General features: G+C 44.5%; 1 protein-coding gene across 1 annotated transcript in view; it reads left to right on the plus strand.

Annotated features, from left to right (window-relative positions):
- LOC128889803 (venom serine protease Bi-VSP-like) overlaps window positions 1–24945 on the plus strand; it is a 122948-nt gene that overhangs the window by 41794 nt on the left and 56209 nt on the right. The window lies entirely within an intron of this gene.

Consider the following 24945-nt stretch of genomic DNA (forward strand, 5'->3'; position numbering starts at 1 on the left):
ACCGGTGGACAGGACCAACGACCGTTGTTGCATCGCGATTTGCTGTGATGGATGAGTCTCTCGTGGCTCTCACAACTGTGCCTGAGAAAATAGACGTAGCGGCATCAGGGATCCACCAAACAAATTGCTGCACACGTATAAACGGTGGTTTTCTTTACTGGAATTTTTGTAAAACGAGGATACTGCTGATTGAATCAGGAAAAAAGGTCGTTGATTTATTTTAGAAATGTAGAAAAGTGCGTCCCGTTATAAAATAACATTTTCAGGCTTTTCTGAAATAAAACTTCCAAGACACTTTAAATTGAAGCCGTTGAAGTTAACTTGTCTATTAAGGAATTTACAAAAAAAAACACAACATTTTTTCATTGAGTTTCTCTTGCTAATAATGATAGTACAACTCGGCTCGCACTGAGCTTAATCACTTCAAGCATTGCGATTAAATAGCGAAAGTTTCACTCTCTATAAATGATATAATATTAATTTGCTACCTAGAAAACGTGTAATAGGTTCTTCAACTTAAGTCAAACTTTTGAAAGAACATGGTTTATTGCAATGTAATTGTATTAGAATGCTATCTCTGGTTTCAGGTGGTCAAGGAGGGATCACCCTGACCTCTTCGTCAGCGTTGGACACGGTGACGAACGATCGACAGCTGAAATTTTGTCGAGGGCAGCTACATCGATGAATTCTTGGAGGTCCGTGTCGAAATCTCGGTTACTGCTGACTCGTCGCACCGGACTCGTATACAAGCGAGCTGATGGAACGTGTAGGCACGAGTGAGTCCGACAAAAGTAGGTGTACGGAGCATGCACGTAGGGAGTTTTACGAGGAAACGACGAGAACCGTAACCCACTTTAGTACGAGCGGGTAAATCGAGACGGGAGCGGGGTGTTCCTTGGAATTCGTGTGGTCATCAGATACTAAAAAGTGCTCCTTCGGTGTTCCAATTTTTCGCAAACGTTTCCTGCCCCCTTTTCTACCTGCTGGAATATCGACGCGTTGCTATCTCAACGATTTAATATTCTATGTTAGTAACGGTAAGATATTGAGAATAATCGTATTACGAATATATGCCTTTATTCCTCTTAGTTACGAAAGTAAAGTATAGTAGTGTAACCAAGTTAAATCTGTTTACAATTAGTTGTAATAACGTGTTTCATTCCGTCATTGCTGAAGAGATAGCGAATTCCAATTATCGTCGAAGCTGTCAGTCTTTGGGATTATCAAATTTGTAATAAATTATTTCACTGTGGAAGAGGAACTTGGCGTCTGGATGTGATTAAGCCCAGTCACTTTTTTGGTGATAAAGTTCATTTTAGGGTTTCTGGAAGATCGAACAACTTTACTAAAGCAAATAGAGAATCTCAACTATAGATTCTAGGTGATATGACCTATTGCTGTATTGTCTCTCGAGCTTTTACAAGCTGTTATAATCTGAGAGGGAAGTATGTGAAATTTGGTCGCTGTTGTAGATACTGGCGACGAGAGTGAGATAGAGTTAATAGCGAAGACGATAACTTCGTATCAACTTGAGAGACTGTACTTCTCCATTACTTCTGGAGAGATTGGGGATTCGTATCTGAAGCTTAACCTTTAGACAACCTCACGGGTCAACGACCCCAGCTTCGATACTTTGTGAATATATATCGTCTATTTGATTGACTAAATGCTTGCCAATTTTGGCGATACTATCTTTTAATCTCGCGCCGTAGTTACATGTTACTAGGTTATCGCGAATTTACTGAAATTAAATAATTTAGACCTGAGGTCGGTTAAAGGCACCGTACGCCGCTGCACGTAACTAGCACATCGTACAACTACGCGAGAAATAAATATTATTGCGTAGTTCCTTTCGAGATTGATCACTAAATGATGTAATTCATATGGCTTTCCTCGTACGTCGTGTCAGTTTATTTTGAATCTTCACGAATGTGGAACATGCCTCTATTATAGTTTCCTCCATTAGTTTTGTTTTCTTTGTCTCTTCCTTTTTGCTTTTTCTTCGCTCTGACAACTGTTTCAATTGTAACTCGAAGATTTCTCGAAGACTCTGTTTTATGGTGGTTCTCACGTTAGACTAATAAATAAATAGATTGGAAAGCCTCTTCTGTCCGTAAAGAAGAAAATTGTGGAGGTTCTAGGTCTCGTTAAAAGATTATGCAGCGACAGGGACATAATGCCACGGAGAAAGAGCGCGGAGATAGGGGAATAACATCGAGAAGGAGGATTAAAATTCATTATTTCAGCTCGTCGCTATCGGTCGACCGGGAAAAGGGTTATCGACGCCATAGGGCTATCGGGCATTTTCGTTTATGGCTTGCGTGTTGTTATCGTGTCCATGCACGTATTTACACCTTCGAGGGACGCATGAAATTATCGTCCACGTTTGCGAGATGCATCATTGTTGCGAATTAATACTTGGCTCAATCTTGGATGATTTCTTAGCGGATACGACAATTTTAGATTCGATGCTCAGTGTGTTTAGACACATTTGTATTTTCATATGGAACGAGCATTCGAATTTTTACACTAAACGAACTATTCAAACGAATTATTCAAGAGAATGTTAACATAGCCTATTACATATATTTCAGTAACTGACTTATAGTTGATAGTGAATCAATTTTGATGAAGAATAAAGAGAAAAGCGAAGTATAGAAAGGAGGGACGAGAGCAACGTTCAAAGTGGAGAGGAAGATTAACAACGATCTCGAGACCCCCTGCGACTCTGATCGCGATACAATTGCGTCAGTAGCCCAGTAATAACGTGACCCAAGCACTAGTGCCATCCGGGGTTATCGATTATTTTTTTTTTTTTTATTTATCCTTACGTTCCTCCGCCTTCTCCTCGTTCGTTTGATAACTTCGTCTGTCTTTGGGCGATATCTTCCTCGTTCGCTGGTGAAATCGTGGGGCGAAACGCCAGAAACGATTCTGCTCGACCTTCGCCTCTGCACCCGCTTTTGGAAGATTTTTCCATATCCTACCCTGTGGGACGATAGAACGCTCACCTTATATTTCTTTGAAATAATTAAGACAAATGCCAATGGAAATCGCTCGAGCGATTTCATTTGTCGTGTTTATCGTGGTAGAAACAAACGACGTTCTTCTTCCTCATATTCGAAGCTTCGAGAATTCCAAATTGGCCTGTATCCTATGGGACACCCTGTATAATCAACAGATGTAATCTCCTATATACTAGCTTAGCCTCTGACCTCCGGAATAATTCCACTGATCAGAGTGTACGTCGCACTCTACCACACATCGTCAACTGTATTCCGTGTTATGGTTGCTGTTTCTTCAATGATTCGATGAAAATCCACGAAAAGTTCGTGAATATCGATTTATTATTACCAACACTTTTTAAAACAAATAATACAGAAGAATCACAATAACGATAAGCGTAATAGTAACGAGAATGAATACTCATTGTCTTGAACTGGCCTAAATCTCCTCTAAACCTTAGGTTTCATCTCCTGATCAACATATACCGTTCCGTTCCAATGTGGACACGGAGAAAATTTGTCTGGCTGTCCATTCATGCGATCCATTGAAAGATAAGAGTGACTGGTAGGCTCTGGTAGCGGTCTGATAAGGGGTTCATTGAATCTCGAGCGATCTCGTTGTTTTATTGCCGCCACGGGGAAGCAATGAAACGGATGCACCAGGAACACGTCGGTCACTCGGTCACTCGAGGTACACGCGGTTGTGTACGCTAATATTAGCGTGGCAACATGGTAACCGCGCATCGAGCTTATTCCTGGCTGAGCAGCCAGCTGCTTGGCTAGCCAGAGTCAAGGTCACGGCATTACTAGCTACTTGTCGTCAGAACAGCAGTCGCGGATATCACGCGTGGACCACGCGTTGCATTCGTCGGTTCGAACCCTTTTTCCGCTGAGAAAACCGGAAAAGATAGCGAGAGCCTCGAGAGGTCACGGATAGTCTTACCGATCAGTCATGGTCCGCGTAATTCCAACTTCGTAACTCAGATTTTTGGGAGAATCGCGCAGGGAGACGGATAAAAATAAGCGGAAACAAAATTACCGACGCTCTTGCGGCCAATCATTATCGTTCGAGCACGTTTGCATCGGGCAGAGATCGGGACCACATTTTTTTAACATTCGAATAACAGATGACGAACGAGAGCGACGTATAGCGACTTGGTCGCGACGCTTACCGGATCAAACTGCTGTATAGATTAGTTGCTGTCCAATGTCAGATATTACTGCGTTCTGTAATTTAGATCTGTATTTTTATCGAAGGAGTAATGGAGTACGCGTTTATCTTTTAGACGGTTTAGTTTATTCGACGTATTTATATAGATGGAAATTCTCTTATCTTTAGTTAGACTCTGTTAATATTATTGTTTCGGTATTGCTTATTCGATTAACGCATCGAAGACAGTATCTTTTGATCGTTTTTTATCGTTTTGCTGTGTTAACATACTCTTGTGACAATTTTCTCATTGCACCGTTGTAGATGGGAATGGTTACGTAGGCTGTTTGTAAAGTCCTAGAAGCAATTAGGGTAACTCGACTTTGGAGGTAACCAGGCGAGGGATGGTGCGGATTTCCGTGGTCCTCTCGCGGTAAATTTGCGCAGCAGCGTAGGGATGACGATGACGGCGATACCGACCTTGGCCTTCGTTTTCAAACGGCGAGCACGAGCGCTGTCGCCCGAAGCGAATCGCATGTGCGAGAACGTCTCGTTGCGCGAGCCAGCCCGCTTTGGTCGCGCGCTCGTTATGTGGAGCACGGTAAAAGTGACAAGGCGTTAAACCACCAGGTCGATCTAAGCGATACGTTGCCCCGTTATGGAGTACGACTCTGGTATACTTCATTTATCCTAAGCGCGACTCGTAACCTAAGGCCAAGGTAGTGGGTAACGTACTTTCACCGATTATGTCAATTCCTGGCAGCCGCGGCGTTTCTTCGTTGACATTACGAAATCCACTCCCACCCCTCCCCCGACACGGATCTCTCAAGAGAGTTCTCGTCGACTGTTCGCTATTCGACCGGGATTCTGAGTTAATTCGGACGTCCACGGTGGATACGAGGAAGTTGGCGAGACGTCGTTTGGCAATCGATCGTACTTCCACCAGACTAGGCCCGATCATAATAATAACACTGCCCTCCTTAGGTTATTCGTCCTAATTGATCTTTCATTTGGCGCAAATGGGACTCCTGAGTCGTTTTCATCTTACCATTCGTGGTGTCTTTAGCTAAATCTAATTTTGTACATGTTTATTTAATTCGAGCACGAGAGTTATAATTTCTTATGCGTAGACTGTGGTTGTTTATGCATTTATGGGCAAATGGTAATATGGGGAAATTTATGAAATGGCCATAAATCAACAATAACATTGGTGAGGTTGGTACTGCGGACGGTCTTCCTTATTTACGCGTGACTGGTGAATCAGTGGTACGATATTTTGATACTAGCATATCTATGACGTCTAATCGAAATGGTAAATAAATTTTTGATTCCCCCAGTTTTTTTCTTTTTTTATGTAGGGCAAATGAGTAATAAACAGTTTAATCTAGTGGACGAAGGAGTATTTTTACTTTTTTCATATCGTTTGTGTATACAAACATTGTGTATTTGCCTGTGGAATCGAGAGATTACGGCCTAAACATTTTATCTTAGTAAACAGATCGGCTGGCCCGTAAATCGTACGGTCTCAACAGTTTGGTACTTTTCCCCTTGCTAGTACAGAGCAACTTCGAAAGGGTTAATTCTATATCAATTTCTCGTTAGAAAAAGATAATATATACTTCTTATTTTTATCGGAGATTCCTAAAAGAAAGCTTTTGGTCACCAGCTTGTATTATTTCTGTGCAGTATCAAATCGTTGATTAAGTAAAGAATTAAACAGAGTTTCCTTATTAACCAAAATTTTAATCACACATTATCTGCGCACTATCTCGAACACTTGTCAGAGCAAAATAATGTGCCACCGTAGAATTCAACCAAATAATATACAATTCCCTCGTCAAGTTTATCTCATACAGTCACATGAGCAAAAGTAAAGAAAGAAGAAAGCAACTGGTTAATTCATTATAACGATAATAATAATTTCATTAAAGGGGATCAGACCCCTCTATTCTCCCCTCTACCTCGCGGATTCGCTCGATGCAATCGTATGCGAACAGATTTCGCGATTTCGCGACGTTACGGTGGAACAGAGTTCAACGCAGTTGCCTAATCTTAAAATCATCGTCTTAGGTCGTAACGAGTAATTTGTGTATTCTTTTTCTGCGGCTGAAGGAGATTACACGACGAGGTTTTTCAATGATAATTCGAGTATCGTGGGCTCGAGTAATTGCTTCTCTTATCTCCGGACTGGCGAAGCGAAGATTGGAACGGTTGTTTTAAATACTGGCAATTCTTCTTTGGTTGGGCTGAAACCGAAAATAAAAACTACAGGATTAATTTCGTTTGTCTCAACACTCTGTAAATTTTATATTATTTATCAAGGAAGAAGTTATTTTAGAGACAGTTTCGAGATTAAAAATATTAGTTCCTCAGCAATTTCAACGAGCTCTGCTTTTATTATCGAGTTTTTAATTTATCACATAATTAAACAGAGGGTTGAACCGGTGAAAAATAATTCTATTTCTATCGAACTAATATTCTACTAATATTTTCCATTTCTATTATCTATTTCCATTGAACAATCAGAAATGTCGTCGACCCCGCGAATCGTGTCTCCGCGAGTATTTCAGAACCGTCGAGATTGAACAGGCAAGAGTGGCATTTTTGGGGACGTTTAATCTTCCTAATTAGATTTTAATGATAGCCTGCGCCGAGCAATTTACGTATTGGGATAATCGCCCGTTGCAAACTCGCCGTCCCAGGAGCAATTCGCGTTAATTACAATACCCTCCCCCGCCGCTGCCAGCTAAAGTTTCGTTTCACCGAGACGAAATTTTCTTTCCGGTTGATGCTACATTAAACTCCGTAACATGGTTGATTGGCTAACAATTTCTATTAAACTCGATTCATCACAGAAACCCGCCTCGTCCGCGTGAGTAATCGTAACTTTGCCACTGTTACTTCACACTGCGATTTCTATTATTAAAAAATCGCCTGACGCAAGAACCACGGGTTTAGCGCGATGGTGGAGACATTAGCCATAGTTTTTTGGATCGTGGAGATTAGGGGAACGTATATCGGAGAAGTGGAGAGAATTTTTCTAAATTTGTTTGTGCATGCATGTGACTCATCCTTCGTTCATTCGTTTCCAGGACAGCACTCTCTCCAACTCCACCTCCTAACCCTATCCCTGTTGACCGATGGATCTACCAGAGCAAATAACAATACTTTCATAAAAATACCTCATCGTACATCAACGATTCATACATCTGGATCGAGGTCCAGATTTCGAGACTTCGTTGAAATTAGCAAGGGAACGTTTCTAGTTTTGCGAGCGACGTATTCAAGCGGCCGTAAAAATATAGGCTAAGTGCGCGCGCTTGTACGCGCGTATAAGTATGCGGCTGCAAAGGAACGAGAGTGAATGAGCGTAAGCGAAGCGCTCCTTTGGCCTCGTAATGAAAGTGAAATCGAGGGCGCCAGAGTGGCCGCTCGGTTGCTCGGTTGCTCGGTTGCTTCGCCGCGGTGCCCCACCAGCGGCTTCGGCGATGAGCTCGGATAGTCGACGGATAGTAGACGTCGCGTACCAATCTTTGCAACGGGCAAAAAGGAATTTCGTAATCGAAGGATTTTTCCGCCCGCCGCGTTACTCGGCGAATTTCAGCGCCGAAAACGGGCGACGCGACCTCAGCCCCCGTCGCGCGATAAACGCCTCGGGTAGGGGGGCCAACTTTGGATCGCTTCAAAACAACTTCGAGTTCCCTTTGGATCGTTTCAAAACCGTCGACGAAGAATGCGCAATGTTTATACGAACAAATTTCGACGTTTCTTTATTTTTTTTTTCTTTTTTTTTTTTTTATTCCTGGAGAGATTTACGACTGTTGGGAATTGGAAAGATGGTGGAAAAATCCGTGAAGGGCTGACTCGCAGAGGGGAAGAGCGTGGCACGCATACGTGCACACGTGTGCACAAGGTGTTGGCTCGTTCCACAGTGTTGGCGCGTACTTTCACTTTTTTCGTCTCTCTACCCCTCCATCGGCCGCGCGGTTCCGTAAAAACCGCCATGGCCGGTACCAGGTCGTCATTGGTTGATTTTGGTTGGATCTCTTCGTTGATTGGGTCTCCCTCCCCTTATTCGCGACTCTCTTTCTCGCTTTCTGTGCCTCTTCTCCGTCCACTCTCGGAGTTTATCCTTCTTCGACTCGTTTCGCCTCGGTCTTCTTCTTTCCCTTTCACTCTCCAAGAATCCCGCTCTCTTCCTCTGTTCCTCCGCCCCTCCTCCCCGCCCCTCTTTCGACGATATTACGATCTCCCTCCTCTGTCCTCCCACCAGTCAACCCTCGACACTTCTGGGCACGGCAGGAGTCCTTATGTAACTGACACCATTCCGGTAGAGTAACCGGGACAAAATGCTTCTGATGTGGCCCGGTAGGTGGAAAGACAACAGAACCGCTGGAAAATCGTCGCTGGATCCACGCCGGATCCAGGATACGCTGTGACCGACGATAAATTCGCGGGCACGCCGCGATGGGGGGAATTGGAGCACAGAAGAGAGCTGATCGTCGGTAGCCACTGTTAAAAGAGGAAACGAGTGCGAGGGGAATTTTCTGAAAACATAGAAATGATAGCGATCATCCAGTGGAACGATTTTGCGATTAGGGATTTTTATAGAGTGGTGTTTTCTTGATGCTTCAGGGTGATTGGGGGTTGATGGGGAATTTCATATTTCATCATTTATTGGATTAATTATTGTTAGAAAGGATAGTGCAGAAAGTTTTTCTACTCCAGACTCGATAGCAATATTATTCTAGATGTCCAAGTTGAAGGAACTACCAGGTATATTTAATTTTCACGTAGTCATCTGATGGTTGAAATTTTCCAAAGAAATATGATGGAATGATGAATGGTACAAAAATAATGAATGTGTATCGTGATGGCCTGACTTCTCATCCAAAGTCTGATGACATCTCGTTGAACGCCACAAGAATTCTTTGCTCCATTTGGTGTAATCAATGGCAGTGATAAACACTATCAATTCGTTGGACTTCCCAGAACAGTTCGCAGCAGAGTACAGCTGTGAAAAGTTCAAGGATTTTAGTATTTATCACTGTTCAGACACATTTCTTTTAGAATGTTTCTATACGGGCTGTGAGGTGTGCAACTATGCTACGGAAGATGTTATTAACGCGATGTTCCTTAGATATTTTTAAATAGTTCAATTTTTTAGTGAGAACGGATAAGAAGAGATTTTTCCATTCTTTCAACCTTTCTTTTCAAATTACAACGAAGACAGGGAAACGTAAACAAAGTATTTATCAATAATAAATAAAAATAGAAGAAATTTTCAAGGTACAGAAAATAACAATAATAAGTTAACTATAGTATCACTGTTACAGAGCTGACCGTAAACTGCGAGCACCAACCTAAGCGTGCGATTCGATGGAACGAAACGAGACACGGGGTTGGCTAATTGTCGCAACGAAAAATAAAAGACTCGGATCGGTTCGTCCCGCGAATCTGGAGCGGATTCGACGGTCGTCCGTTCTATTGTAGTCGCCCGTAAGAATTCCGCTTTTGCAATCTTCCCAGGCTCGATTCTAGTTGCGCGCCAATCGACGCTTAAGAAGGGACGCCCGACAAATGTTCGCGAAACAATGAGCGACGTTGCAAATCCGGTACCAGATCCTTGCGAAACGGATCCAGATATTTCTATAATCATATTCCAGCGGAGCACCGTGAGACGAGCTCGCTTCCCTCGATTATAATAATTAACCCCAGAAAGACCAAACGGGAGGGCTCAAATTTATTTAGTTACTTGTCTTTTGAAAATTGTCTGGATTTAATGAAAATAGGTACTAATATGATGACAAAATTCTGTTCAAAATAAATTAGCATGAATAATAATCATACAGCTGGGTAAATGATATGCAACAACCAAACAAGAAATTGTTCGTTTCAAGACGAGACTGGAATTGTACATTTTGGCATTGGACCTGTTTATTAGAAGGCAGACTGAATCGATCGTGATACATTGAACGAAAAGGTCGACCCATTCAGCTTAGCGCGCGAATCTTCATTATCGCGTATTATCATTCGCGACTGCTACGACGCGTCACTCGTTATCACGGATTCTACGTCGCGCAGAAATATGTAGGCACGCTCTTCTACTTAATCCGCTTTCAGCACCGGTTCCCATCGTGGCCGATAATGGGCGATGAATATTTACACGGCAAAGGTTAATCGTATTGCTATTAGCCGCGCGTCGCGAATTTCGATCGCATTTGAATTAAAAAGCCCCCCGTTGTTGCATCTGCTATCGTGTCCTGATATTCTATAATTAGATCTATTCTCCTGCAGAAACGCGTGTATATGCGCTTTTCGAATCACTGAACGAGTCACGCGCGCGCCTCTCGCAATTATCGGCCGGATAAACAGTTTGGAGCAATTTCGCAAACACGGTGCTCGGAGAATTTGGGATCGATCGACGGCGAAAGCGTCACGTATATATCCATATTGACGTATACTGTGCTCCGTACAAATTTAGAGGGGGTTTAAGTCATCATCTTTCCAAATTCATAATTTTTTAGAAAATAAAAGTCCTTCAAGTTTGCAGAGTTTTCTCTTTCTACAAGTAATGCTTTCAGAAAGGAATTCGTAACTCTGTAATTATCGAAGATACAGACTTCTTCTTTGGTTTCTTTTCTTCTTTGGTTTCTCTGGAACAAATTTCACACAAATTGCAAAAAAGATTTTCATGCTTCAATAATTTTTTTTCGACTAGTTTACAAGGCTCATACGAGAATTTAATTAAGACTGCGTCATTATGATAACATTTACTGAACTGCGATGATATGAAAATTAGTCCATTAATTTTCACGATTAAAAACAAAAAGGGAGATTATCATTTAATCTCTTTAGAAAATCATTAGTCGGATGCAATAAAACGTTAGCCAGAGGCACACGCATTTTATCTAACATTGACATTGCACGATCAACGATTGTATAATGCGCCGCGCCATTCAAACGGAATTGGAGAATCTAAATATTAGCTAGTATCTGTATGTTCTAATAGGAACGCATTATTATTATCATTTTACGCATAATCGAGCGAGTGTGACGACGACGATGACGACGACCACGGAACGACGGGTTTAGCGTCGCGGTGGGGACAAAGTGAAAGTGAGCCAAGTATTGTTTAGGAAGCCTCGGCGCTCCAGTGATTCTCAGTGGCGAGATATTCGTTGCTCGCGGGAAAGGTACGCCGAAAACACGAGGAAAAAGCAACGAAATTGTAAATACAGGGGCCATTTGCTTCTTCCTTCTTTGTTCCAACGCTTTCTCGACAGGCAATTTCCAAGGGACGACATTGTTTTCGCTCTGTAACCCGTGACACTGCTTCTTGGAGCTTCGTGGTTCCGTTTCAGGGAGCCTAGTGTGACTTTTACAGTAATTTTACTGTATAAATTAGCATCCAATTGAAAAGAATCGTATGGACGAAATTGAATAGGGGAACGTAGATTAGAAACTGTCGTGACTGTTGTTGTCCAGCCGATACTTCCTACCGATACTCTAGCGTTTCATTCTTCCAGGTCGCCCCAGTACAGTTACGCCATTAACTTATCGCTAATTTTGTCTTAAGTATTTGTAGATATAGATACCCCGCGAAATTGATGTATTATTTCCCGTCTGCTTCGAGATAAGTAAGTATCCACCACCTAGGATCCCTAAGAGCCACGCCACTCGTGGACGCCATTGGCAGTTCGAGCGAAAAGTCTATTTCTTTGACGATACGTGAAAGGCAGACGCTCGCAGGCACGTAATTAATTAGAAAAATTTGCGTGCACCTGGATCGAAGTACATCCGTCGATAATTTCCCAGGAGTGAGGGATACCGCGCGGGGTTCTGGCATTTCGATCGTCGTTCGGTCGCCTCACGCCCGTATCTAGCCGCCAATGAGTCGCTTACGTAACTTGTGATGCACTCCCAGGTTCACAATGAGATTCGCTTTTGGCGATACAACTTTCATTTCGATGGATCAGTTCGCACGACAACGCGTGCGAGATTCCCGTCGCAAAATTCTTCGCCTAACGTCTGACCCTGCCTGTCATGAAACATTCATAGGTAGACATAGCAAGTATAGTGGCAACTCTTGCCTTTGGTGTACTTAGGGTCTTGTAGAAAATCCTCTTATTTCAACTTGCTTCCTATGCAATGTCCTTTTTCGATATTTATTTTTTACTTCCTCCAACTTTGTACGTATCAATTCGGATTCCTTCTTGCTTTCTTCCACCATTTCTTCCAATCTTATCTCATAGTCCTTTACCTTACGTTCTACTATAGGTCTATTCCAAGTGGAACGTCACTTGTTTATTAGGTTAATCATTCTAATTAATACCTGAATCCCAACAAATTCTATTTCCCCTCAGTCCTCCCTCTACCGAGGCAGTCACCCTAACTCCAATCGAAGGAGGTGCGTAATGGACCAAAGCTGTGTAAGGGCCGCATCGAACGCCTCAGGAGGCCCCAAGACCCTCGTCTCTGGCGTTAGTCTAATCTCCTGGTTTCATTCCAGTAACTCGCTCCTCCACGCCCAGGCCATTAGCTGGGGATCTTATTAAACCTAGGCCATACGCCGAAACAACGATGAATGCTCTTTCAGAAATAAGGAGGAAAGTACTAAGAACGCCGATACTTTCTTACACTCGTGGGATTTCCTTGGAGCGTAACTCGCTCGTGACCTTCGCCTTGGTCCATTGTCGTTAATTATGCAACGAAGTTGTCGCAACATCAGCGAAGATTCAGCGGGGATTTCTGCCAATTTTCCTCGAGAATTTCCACCAACAGTTCCCGGTCCGCTGTGTTTTTCTCCGCGGTCACGAGTAGTAGTCTTGATGACGCACTGACGACCGGTTCCAGCCACTTTGTGTAACAAAATAAAAGGATGAAACGCTTGGGACGTACAACGCACACGTACCAGCTTTATTGGGAGTTTTGGAATCTTTCAGATTGAAATATTACGTGTTAAAATGTCCTTCGGTGGCTCCATCGATTGCGTCGATTATTCTATTCCAAATTGTGTACAAAGAGTAATTTGAAGTTGAAAATCAGAAAATATCTACTATCAAAGCTTACTATTATTTCCAAGTACCAGAGTGGTCAGTACTTCTCAGTTCCAAGTACCAAAGTTCTCGTGAGGTGTCGAGAGGTGAAACGTTGGCCGAACGTTACCTGGAGGAACGATATCTCGTTTCTCGTAGGCATATAGTGCAGGGGATCGAGTACCTCGCGTGTTCTTCCGTCTGGGGTCAACGACCAGGCTTGGCTAGCTAGGAATTTGGTGCAGGTGAGGCCCAATGAGGAACGCCTCTCTCTGTCGGCGGGACCTGCAGGGGGATCATGTCTGCTTGTTTGCTTGTCTTGCTGTATGCTCTTGCAGGCCAACGACCCGTCACACGCGACCGTAGCGGGTCTTCTACGAAAATAGTTGCTGCTTCCGTCATTTTCACGGCGCCTGCAACGCCGTCGATTTTTAAATCGCGCGACACGGAAATTTTCAGCGGACACCTTCGCCGACGTAGGCATTATTCTTCTTCAACCTGCGCGACGATCGTTTCTCGCTCTTCCTCGAGACTTTCGCGGAGAAATGTAAAGAGTTCTTTTAAAAGGATTTATATAAATTGTTTTTATAGGGTTCTCGGTTAAGCGCGTCGTTTAATAATGATATTTGTTTAAATTGAGTTGAGCATAATCCACATAAATTCACAGATTTAATAGAAGGACCGACTTTAGAAGCATAGCTATAGAAACATATATGAAGACGAAGGTGATATTAAAATAATTTACGTTAGTTGGAAATATTCTTTTAAGATATAAATATGTTTCCAAAAATTCGTCATAAATCATACTTTGTTTACAGATAGACAGATTTTAAGTTTGTTATGAATAGCACTCGGTAAAAAAACGGTCTTGATCCGTTAGAAAACAAGTTGCGCTCGGGAATAATCCACCGCGGAACGAGTTTCGTCTTCCGAGGCGCTCGTCGAAAACAAACGCGCGTTCAATCCACAATCTATTACGTACTTTCTGTTATCTGTTGCATACTTTTATTATTACTTCATTAATACAATTTTTTCGGATTACGCGAGTCGCGTCGGGTTGCGTGTACGGAACAGTGGGTCATCGGGGGGTTAGTACACAGTATCGTGCGTGATTGTTTGGACGAGTCTACACATCAATAGAAACAAAGATTGTGTTTGTGGGATGAAACGTGTTTATTAATGGTCTCTGTTTACCGTTTCGGGGGCTTTTATTTCGCGCTAGAGATAGCGATACACATCGCGTCTTTGGTTAATAATTAATGGTAACGGAGAACATTAACATAAATTGCAAATAAAATAATGATAGAGAGAAGGGATTTCCTTTACATTTTTACAATCACGAGATTGTTATCACACATTTAAGGAGCTGCTCTTCGTGCTCCTTTCGTAATTCTTTTGTTTGAGCGGTGTTCAAACACACGTCGGTTCTGGTGGGCCGTTCGTGGCGCGTGGAAGGTCGACGGCCCTGTCCCGCTCCGAGTTGCGCATCGAAATCGTCTTCTAAAAACGCCTAGCCTCTTCTGCCTGGCTTCCTGGAAAATAGGAAAGGTGCGGGTCTCGTCCGATCGGAATAACAGGTCGGAGAGTGTCTACCTGTAATCAGAGGTAGCGAAACGAGGGACTAGTTTTCGTACATCCATCGACAAGCTCTGGCCACCGGCCAAACGTTGCCTGCGCATAAATAAACGCTGCCGTGTGGTTGGTAAACATACTCGTGTGCCTGTATCGGCGCGCGTTCGTGTTGGGGACATACACAGGGCCGAAAGTCTTGGACGAAATCGTCGAGCCAGGAGCAAATTCTTTGGGATGGAAACGCGAAAAGAATCGGAAAGGTGAGAAAAAAATTTAGTTTGATGTAAATCTTCATTTTTCAATGTGTGTTCTAGCTCCATCCTTGGAGACGTTTTATCAGAATTTCTTTGAACTTTTAGACTTTTATATCTAAGACAGGTCTAGTTTAATAGTCTTACAATGGGAAAGACGCGTAGCGCGATTCGCCTGATAGCCAGAGCGCGCAAAAGCTGACGCGTTTTTGCTCGTCGAAGTCACGTTTTCGAGCATGTGCGTCGCGTATGGCGAACGCTCGTTCGTTTGTACGGAACAGAGTCGACGATACTTGGCTTGTCTTGTGCAGTACACTTACGCAGAAGTCCGTTTACTGAGATCAGGAAGGGATACCACTGTTCAGTGGCCCTTGAGACTTACGAGATTACAGACTGTAAGGCCTTGGTGGTCTGGTCTCACCCACTATTTCCTTATCATTCTGGACATGCACTCACAGCTCCTCTTCCAATTATATCTTAACTATCTATGGATTAAAAGAGGCTCCTTGGACTCGATTCGAGACTCGAATTTGCATCGTCGATTTAACTGTCGCTCGAATGGTCTGCTCCTCACAGAGATCCTGTTTCGCGTGCGTTGTTCGACGCGTGGTTATATTTACACGTTTTCCCGACCTAGGATAACGCCTGCGAGCGTTCACGCTCGTGCGAAAAAGAGGAAACAAAGCGCCGCTGGATCATGGGTGGACGCTCATTTTTTTTTTCCGCGACTAAATATACTCGGTTCCGCGAACTTAACTGCGAAACGTACGCGAGCTTGTTACCATAGAGGAATATCTCCACGTTTGTTGCTTGTTCGGGCACGCGTTTCCCTCGCTTCCGCGTTCCTCTTCCGGTTCTACGTTTGTCGGATTCCGATTCACATGGGACGTCACGACTTTCGTTTTCTTGGTACTCCTAGTTACCTCTGTACTGAGGGAGGTACTTGTAAAAATAGCGTGATTTAAATGAAAGCTTTCGGGTATTGGTGCTTAATTAATGGTTAGGTGGACTAAATTATGTAGCCTTCAGTAGGTATGATTAAAGTATTCGTATAATTTAGTGGAATAGTTTATCGTCCACTTTTTAATTATTCACTTGGTGAGTGAACGGAAAACGGAATGTGTTTCGCCAAAACGCTCGCATAATTGGCGGCTGGTGACGCAACGCGGTTCGAGGAGCATCGACATCGCAGATGCGGAGAGGAAACGATTCGGGAGGTGCAAGGCAACCGAGCATTGTTTTCAGACCGTAGGACGTAACCGTAAGTTACGTAGGTCAGTAACGTCGATTGCGAAAATCCGTTTTGCTCGCCCAGTTGCCTCGCTGACTGACAGACTGACTAACTGGCTGGGCTGATTAGCCGTGGCTGACTGGTCTGCCCGTTTGGCGTAGGCCGTGTATACGGCGCCGCGAGCCAACCAAGGTCAGGGTTTCGCGAAACAGCTGTTAGGCCTAACTCAACCCACATACGGAGCGCGAAATGTTACGTATCTCGGCTCGAAAATATCAGCCTCGCTCGCGTCACGATCGGATCGCGGGGATAACTGCTGGCGAAACCCTTTCGCCGCGATGCCACCGCCGATGGAACGCTCGGTGCGATTTACGATCGTCCTCGCTTTCGTTTTCGTTTGCGTTTTCGCTCGCCAGTCGAAAACGTCGCTCGGCCTCTCCTTGCGCTCGCGTTATGTAACAGAATTCTTCTCGGTCTCCGTGTGGGTCAGTATGGAATTTGAAAAATAACTTGGCAACTGATGGAGAGCAGAGAGGTGAATGGATGCTTGGAAAATGGTAGAATTTATGTGACTGTAGATTTAGTTGGTCATTGTGAGGTGTCGATGGAAATTTTGGTTATAGACAGACAGATAGACAGATAGATAATTATTCCTTGTAATTTTTGCATAAGGAAGGACTTTTGCTTACATCGCGTCATTTACAAATCATACAAATTTAAGCGTACACCTATCCCTCGATATACAGTTTCTTCAAGGAGAAATCAGTCTTTATTTTATTTAAACTATCTAATCTCAGTAGTTGTATTGTCTTACAATTGACGTTCAGATTCCGACTCCCTTCGCACGCGAACGCGTCTCGACGAAAGGACGCGGAGCGTTCCGTGCGATCAACGCCGCGACCTGAGATCTTTTTGTATAGGTCACGTACGATCTTTCCTCCTACAAGATCGCGACACGCGTCGGCCTTGGTGACGCGAGGGAGAAAAAGCGCGCTTGATCGTGACCTTTGGCGCGCAGCCGCTACCGTTTGAACGCAAACGTGCACATGCGCGCTGCGTGCTTGCGCGTTCACGAGCGCGAGCGTGTTGCGTGTCACGGAGCAAATTCAATTGCGTAATCGTTCTGGCGTACGTAGCGGTAACTCGCGCCTGCAGCGTTTCTCTCATGGAGAGGATCCAGCATCCTCTTCGTGGTCCTCGTTCTGGACCAAAATCAAAGAGAAACAATTCTATTGCACTGAATTTGATACTGCAGCAACCTGCGCTCTCTAGCCTCCAGAAAAATATTCGTTTCTTCTCGACTTGAAACTCTTATCTGAATATTCTACACCAAAAACATTGAACATTCTTCCACTTTTGGGACCACCGTGGATCGATTCCTTGGCGAAAATTTATTTGTGGCAAAGGTCATGGCAGTGAACGGTTGCGTTCCTCTTATATCGAATGAGATTCCGAAAGAGTCGTATACAGATGAGACCTCGTAATCAGACTATCACCTCGGAATTGCAAACATGGTTTTCAAGTCTGCGTCCTCGTGAAAATCCGACCTTGTACGATACGGATCGCCATCGTTCTTCGCGTGACCGCTGAAAGAGTCTGCTTTCTTTTATTTCAGCTGGCAGAGAATCCGAAAAAGTAGTCATCGTAGCCTCGTAGAATGTATCAGAATTGATCTCGAGGAGTGGTACAAGTTCTCCGTGGAATTCACGCAGCTGAATCACGAAGTAGGCGGTCGATAGACCTAGGACCTTTCCCTTCAGTATGGAGTGGGAAGGGTCCTATGGATCTTCGAAGGTCCCGTAAGTTTGGGGTCACTATCCCGTTTAGGCGCGAATTCCTCGACTGTAATTTGTAGCAGGTCGTTTTTTCGGACACCCAAATGGTAGACATGGTATTAGGGAACCGCCGTAATCGCCCAGGACCGACCTCGATACGCAAAAATGAAGAATCCCATTATTTCCCCTTCTTGTGACTAGGTTCGTTCGCGGTCGATCTTCCTTGCAGCAAAAGACTCTCGGAGGATCTAGACTGAATGTCTCCTCGGTTGTCATTGAAGGGAAATTAATATTAGAGGTCGCCTGTACTTCTTTACTTTATATTGACTCGATTACTCTCGCTTTTCATAATTTTCCCGCCTTCTAGAAGTATCCATCTATAACTCCTCGCAAGAATTGTTTAAATACCTCCTTTGAGTCACGAGTTTCCTAATTATTTTATGAAAAATTCCCGCAGTGGCGACTAGACAGTCAGACGAGTCGCGAAAATATCTGAAGCAAATGCGTCACCGTGTTGTTCGAATCACGTGATTCGGATGTCTGGGGTATCGCGAAAGTATCAAGTCGTCTCGGAATTGCAGATAACACCTCCAAGCCTTATCATTCGAACACCCGATGCTCGTCCGACTTCCGATGAAATAATCATTTCACGTCTCGGAAGGACGTGTCGAGATGGTATTGCGAGATGGGAATCCGTTCGAGGGGCATCAAGTCGATGGAATTGCTAAGTGTGATTTGCATGGGTGCTTTCGCCAATCTTACCCCATAGTTCGCTTAGTTGTTTGCTTAGTATTCATTCCCAGTGGTTCCCTTTTTTATTAATTTATAGTTTAGACTCTACAGTGTGAAGTCCAGAAGATCCAGAGTAACTCAACGTGTTGTATTTTGTCTTTTGCAAGAAAATGATTCTCCCAGGCTCGAGTATAATTCTCACGACGATTGACTCGACGCTTTTGGCATTCCTTATACGAAAATTCTCCACACTGAAGATCCAATCTGGCGCAGATTGTCGCCAGAAAGTGCACCTGCCCTTCACTTTACTGGCGCAGCGATTAGTGGCACCAGTCGAGTAACGCCAGTTGAATACACACAGCGAACCCCTCTTTCGTTACCTGTACTTATTTAATTACCACAACCAGTCTCGAATCGACTTTGACATTTGACGAAATCTTCTGCCATCGTCCATGATTCTACGATGGTTGTCGCCTTTAAACTACACAAGCTTTTCCGGATGCAAATCCGGCAGGATCGAGGACGCGAAAAGGCGTTGCCTGTCGCTCAAATCGCGGTCGATCTTTGTCATCGGTGGAAAGGGAAAAATGCGTAGGAAATCGAGGCGTGGTACGCACAATCGTGCGGTAAATTCTCACGCCGAAAGACCGCCTCGTAGCGCTCGCACACAGATGTATCAGATACGTGCGAAGGAGCGCGATGTAGGCGGTGTTAGGTGTGGAACGGGGGCGAGAAGAAGGTCTCCAGCTCTGGATCATGCCTCGAAAGCAAAATCGAATCATTTTCGAGTCCTGGAAGCTGTTTCCTTCCCTGGCAAATTGGTGAATATGTATCCCCGAATAACCATCCTATTCGAGCCCATTTTTAAGTTTAGAAAGCAAGAACAACCTGGTATTAAAATATTGAACAAATTCCAAGAATAGATCCAGAGACTAGTTGAGAAGTTAAAAGATTCGTTTCAGTTAGAAGCAGTTGGTTCATAGTTCTCCACTGAATGTTTTCAAGAGACATACCTCGATGGTCGAAGGTATCTTACTGCTTAACCATAAAAAACAGTGAAAGGAAGTCTATCAGAGATACGATCAGAAGTCGCGCAGTCGCAGTATTCAATTTTCTACGATTCTACATTAAGTGTCTCAGTTAATCACCTAATGCTTACATCAAGACATATCCAATTGCTGCATTTTTCGACGCGACGTACTGGATTATCTACTTTATTGTGATTTTTCGCCCCGGTTTGAAAAATCGTGGCAGGGTCAGAGCGCGACCAACCAGGTTGCGACACTGACTAGCGGTCCAACCTCCTCCAAACTAGCTGGAACAGAGAGAAAGGAGTAGTGGAGATAGGATTAACCGAACGGCCAGTAGAATGACATCCAACGCTGTAACTCGCCAGCCGTTCTACAGATTTTCTTGCTCTACAACGATTAAAGAACATGTTCCATTTGCTCCTGATGACGTCTTCTAGAGGATACTTGCTTCCTGTTCATTCAAAAATATATCTCTTTGATTGGTGGTGAGAATAGAGGTCATAAATAACCGAAGAATACAGGAAGAACTTTTACACTTAACATTTCTGATTATTTACGTTTGAAGCTACATGTTTGAAGCTACAGTTTCATTTGTTTTTAACCTATCCTACACCATGTCTTTCATGTTGCATAGGTTTTAGGACGATCTCGCGAACAACCTTTGCGAAGTTTCTGAAGAACAACACAGAAAACACGATCGTCTTTCTGTCCTGCGTTCCGCACTCGTCGTCAACGTCGTCTAAGCGGCCGGCCTTGATCCTTGGCGCTGGAGTCGCCCGAAGTCGGCCGAGCTCGCTGCTACTCGCTACTTTCACTAAGTACTCTATCCTGTCTTGTCCTGTCTTATCCTGAGCGCTCGTACGTACCTCGTGCCTTGTGCTCGCCTAGCTAGGCCGAGCTTAGAACGGGTTCTCAACTGGTTCCCTCCTCTTCCCTTTGACCTGGCGTCACCGTTATCTCCACAGATCCGACCAGATAACCAACTGACATTTACCTTTCTTTTCTTTCTCTTCTTTTCGTAACTTTCTTTTCGTACGCTTCCACTTTTCACCATTCGCGAGTTACATGGACTTGTACTTTACCGAAATGTGTGTATACATGTTCCAGTTTCTTTGGGTACCAAGGAAGTGATAGTTGTTCAAGGTTGCATGGTCGAAGGGATGGTCGAGTCTACAGTTCTTATATGCTACATATGAGTCGTTCACAATTGTTTCAATTGTACCGTTCACAAGAGTGGAAAAGGTCCCATTCAGCTGCGCCAGGGAAATAGGCCAGTCCTGGTCAGACGGTCTCTGCGTGGCAACTCGTGGAATCGGTCGCGTCGCGCGTAATCACAGTCGAAAACGCAACTGTGAAACGCTCACGAAGTGCATATTCCAGATAACCGGTCGATTAATCGACGGGGTCGCAAATGTACGGGCGCCCGCAGAGTTGAGCACCGCTTTGTCGTTTCTAGGTTACACGCGCAGCGAGCCGAGTTTCACTTTTTCAGCGTTCGATGCCACGCTCCGCGATCATCCAGAGGTTGATCGACTCGTCTAGCGTCGACGCTCGTCTCGACGCACGCACGCGATGCTAGGAATCGTTCACGAGGTTTTTGCCCACTCCGTACCTTCCAATTATCCGGAGGATTATTATCTCGGAGGACCACTGAGGAGACGCCTCGTTTCTGTGGCTTCTTTTATTTTCTTGCAGGCACGTTTTTAACTTTTCAAGTTTCAGAATTCAGGGTAGCCCTTCTTGACTTTGTCAGGTCTCTTTTTGCTCATTTTTAAGGGTTTATATGTAAGGGTGGGGTATGGACAGCCTCTGATGGCTCATGATGCAGCTATAGGGAGACCATCTAAGGGTTTGACTATGGATCGTTGTGGTAGCTACGGAAATTCTTATATTTTGGAACTAGACAGACCTCCAAGAGCTAAAGAAAATAGCGTCTACTTCTCTGTGATGTTTCACTTCTTTGATCGAATTTTACATCTCACACCACAACACCACAAATTTAGCCCTGCGTTTCTAACTACGATCTCTGAAACCAGTAAATCGTGAAATCTTCGCGCAAAGGTTCCCTCCACCAGCAACCTACTCCAAAGTGAAAAGTTAATTTGTGCGTTGGTCGTTTTTAGAGAGCTCCGAATCGTGATCGTAGGTGGTTCCATGGCCACCAGCGTTTCTCTGCCACTTTCCTTTGTTCCGCGATGAAATTAGCACCGTGACAGAAATTCGGCTCGATCGCTCGATCCGTCGCGCTCCAGGGATTAAAGGATTTCCGTTTTCAACGACTTCCACTTCGAGTCGCGTAATATCAAACGCTTCTCCTCCCCTCTCGTCTCCGCGCGATTCTTTTCTCTCCTTCCTCGTTCCACCGCTACGTGACTTTTGAATTCCCCGCGGATGCCCGCTAAACGCACGCATACATAGCGAATGTTCGGTGAAACTCGTCAGGGCGACACGAGCTCGGAATACGCGAAGAGGCGGGACTTTCGTTTTTGAAAGAGTCCGCTTCGCGGCCTCGGACGCGTCGTTCTTTTAAATACTTGACGACAGCCTAATTTCTGCGTCTACGATCCGATGGGAGATAGCTGCAACGCCTGTTAAACGATGTTACGTTGGGTAGAGAAAACGGAACCATCATCGATGGCCAACGTATCGTTCGAGTAACAAATTACACATGCTAGACTTTTGTGTATAGAGGGTCGATCAGTACGAGGAATCGATATACAACGCTATAATCCTTTCAAATAATTACAATTTAATACCAAAATAATTTTTTTACAAACTAATCCTGTCTGCCACCGTCTATCGATTGCGTCTGTTTTTCCAGCAGAACAGTTCGATTTCATCCGAACTTCCTGACGCCAAGTTGAAACCACCTGTTGCCCGCGCACACTATTCGCATAACGTATGTAGCGGGCGTATCCTGCGTTCTTGTTCTCGCGTAGAACGAGCCCTTTCCCCATTCGGAGCACCGAGGACACGTAGAACGCGGTTTGGCTCGTGTGAGAGAGTTCCCTTGCCCGCGATTCGACGGCGTCGTTCTGCGTCGCGGTATCCGTGGCATCCCGTGGCCCTCGAAATTTGGAACTTTCTCCGCGAGGACGACACTCGTCGTCGCCCCGCTGCCTATAGGTGGCCACGTGGTACGCCAGGTACGAAAATAACCAACGGAAGCGAGCCAACGAGAAGGAAAGTGAAACTTGGTACATCACGCGAGGCAGGTACACATCCAACGGGCGTTAATTGTATGCGGCTCATTAGGTATGATTCGAGACGCACAACGCTTTATTTTTAGGCTGGCCACCCCCACGCTTTGTCTAGCTGTCTTTCTCACAATTTCGACAATTTTAGCCATTTTATGTATTTTGTACGAGGTGAACGTTGACGAGACGGGCATTATTCGAAACTTTAGTGGTGCTTCGAAATATTTATGTACGTCTGGCTTGATCAGATTGAATGCAGTCGTTCGTCAGAGTTTGGAAAAGATTGCAATGCAAATTGGCATCGAATTCGTGTTTCTTAAAATAAATTGCGTCATTTCACTGACAGATCTGTCGATAAATTAATTCAACGACAGGGAGAAAATCGTTTTAGGAGATGGCCTCTCTGTCCAACTACAATTTATATCGTATCCAAAATTGCGATTTATCACTGATTCCAAATTATGCACTGAAATTTGAAACCCTTGATCCATTTTTTTAAACTTTCTCAGTCGTGCCTCGAATACGAATGTCCCTATATTAATTCCTCCCTTAAAATCTTGTCCTCCCTCGGTAACGTTCAAAGAATAGTTTCTACTGTCACATTATCGACTCGAATAACGTACTGGCAACGAGCCATTTTGGAACGACTCTTTTTATCTTCAGTCTCCGTTTATCGTCGCCGCGAGTGAAGTAACCGCTGGAGCATGGGAATAATTGCCAGCGTGTTTCTCATCCGCGCGAATCCCGCTCCGTGACGGAAGCGAGTCTTCTCTCTGATGTAATGCCTCGGGAGACCCACTGACACGCATTCGACGAGATTTCTTCTGCGGAGAGAGACGCCGACTTTCGATTTCAGCTCCGAATAGCCGGGAATTCCGTTCCCCGAGCGCCACGGAAACCGTTCCACGATATTTTCGTGACCGAACGATTCCGCGTTTTAAAGGTCAGTGATGCGATCACCACGGATAACGAATCGTGTTTGAATAAAGCATCAGCACCTCTGGCACTCTCCTTTCTCGCGTGATACCGGGGGATCTTTCGATTTCACCTACGGAAACTCGAGAGTTTCGTTGCACGATCTAAGAATTTTCGATTAGACGTGGTTTTCGTTATATTTTTGGTAGGGTTGAAGAGTAGCTTGCTGTGATATAAAAGTTATGGTTATGGTTATGGATGGATCTTTGGGGTTAGGAATAAATTGTACGTTTATTAGTCGCTAGCTTTAGTAGAAAAAATGTGTAAAATCGATTTTACGCGAAATGGTCCCTTGTGCGTATCGACTCGATTCTCCAGGCGATTTAAATACCGAAACGCGTGCCGCGGGCCGTCATCTGGGACGTTATGGTCGCGTCGAGCGCATCATCGTCCGTCACGTAACCGCGGTTACGATCGGCTGGACAACGCCGATGCTGTCACTTTCCCCGCTGCCAACGCTTCCCGAAGAACGCTTTGTAAGTGTGTCACCAGGTCTGGCCGTGTGCGAATAAAATGCGATCGCCGGTCTCGTTCGCATCCTCGCGTCGCGACGCTGCACTTATTACGTAATAATTCACGCGAGACGGACAGAGGGAGCAGGAAATTTCGGGTAAGTGGGTCGAAGTGGCCAACGCGAATCTCGTTAAGGGAGGTCTCCTGCTCCCCGAGTCCGAAAAAATTTCATGTCTTTTTCTTCTGCTTTGCTTGGGATCCAGATGCTTGGAAACACAGTTGTTCACGAAGTAGCGGAATGAAAATTGAGAACAAGTTGTCGTACCCTGTCTTCGCTGTTTGTCTGAAATGTTCGGTGTGCGTCAGCCCGCGTCCACGTTTTTTCTCTCGAAACCACGGATCGCGCCTTTCCACGTGGATACACAGCCATTACTTCACTCGCTAATTTGTTTCGCGAATCCAGGATCCCTGAAATAAATGTTATTGACAAGGATCTCGTGTGCGGCGAATCGTTGTGGCTCGCCACGTGAACATC

This window comes from Hylaeus anthracinus, unplaced genomic scaffold, assembly GCF_026225885.1.
Source record: "Hylaeus anthracinus isolate JK02 unplaced genomic scaffold, UHH_iyHylAnth1.0_haploid 11997, whole genome shotgun sequence".
NCBI classification, from domain to species: domain Eukaryota; kingdom Metazoa; phylum Arthropoda; class Insecta; order Hymenoptera; family Colletidae; genus Hylaeus; species Hylaeus anthracinus.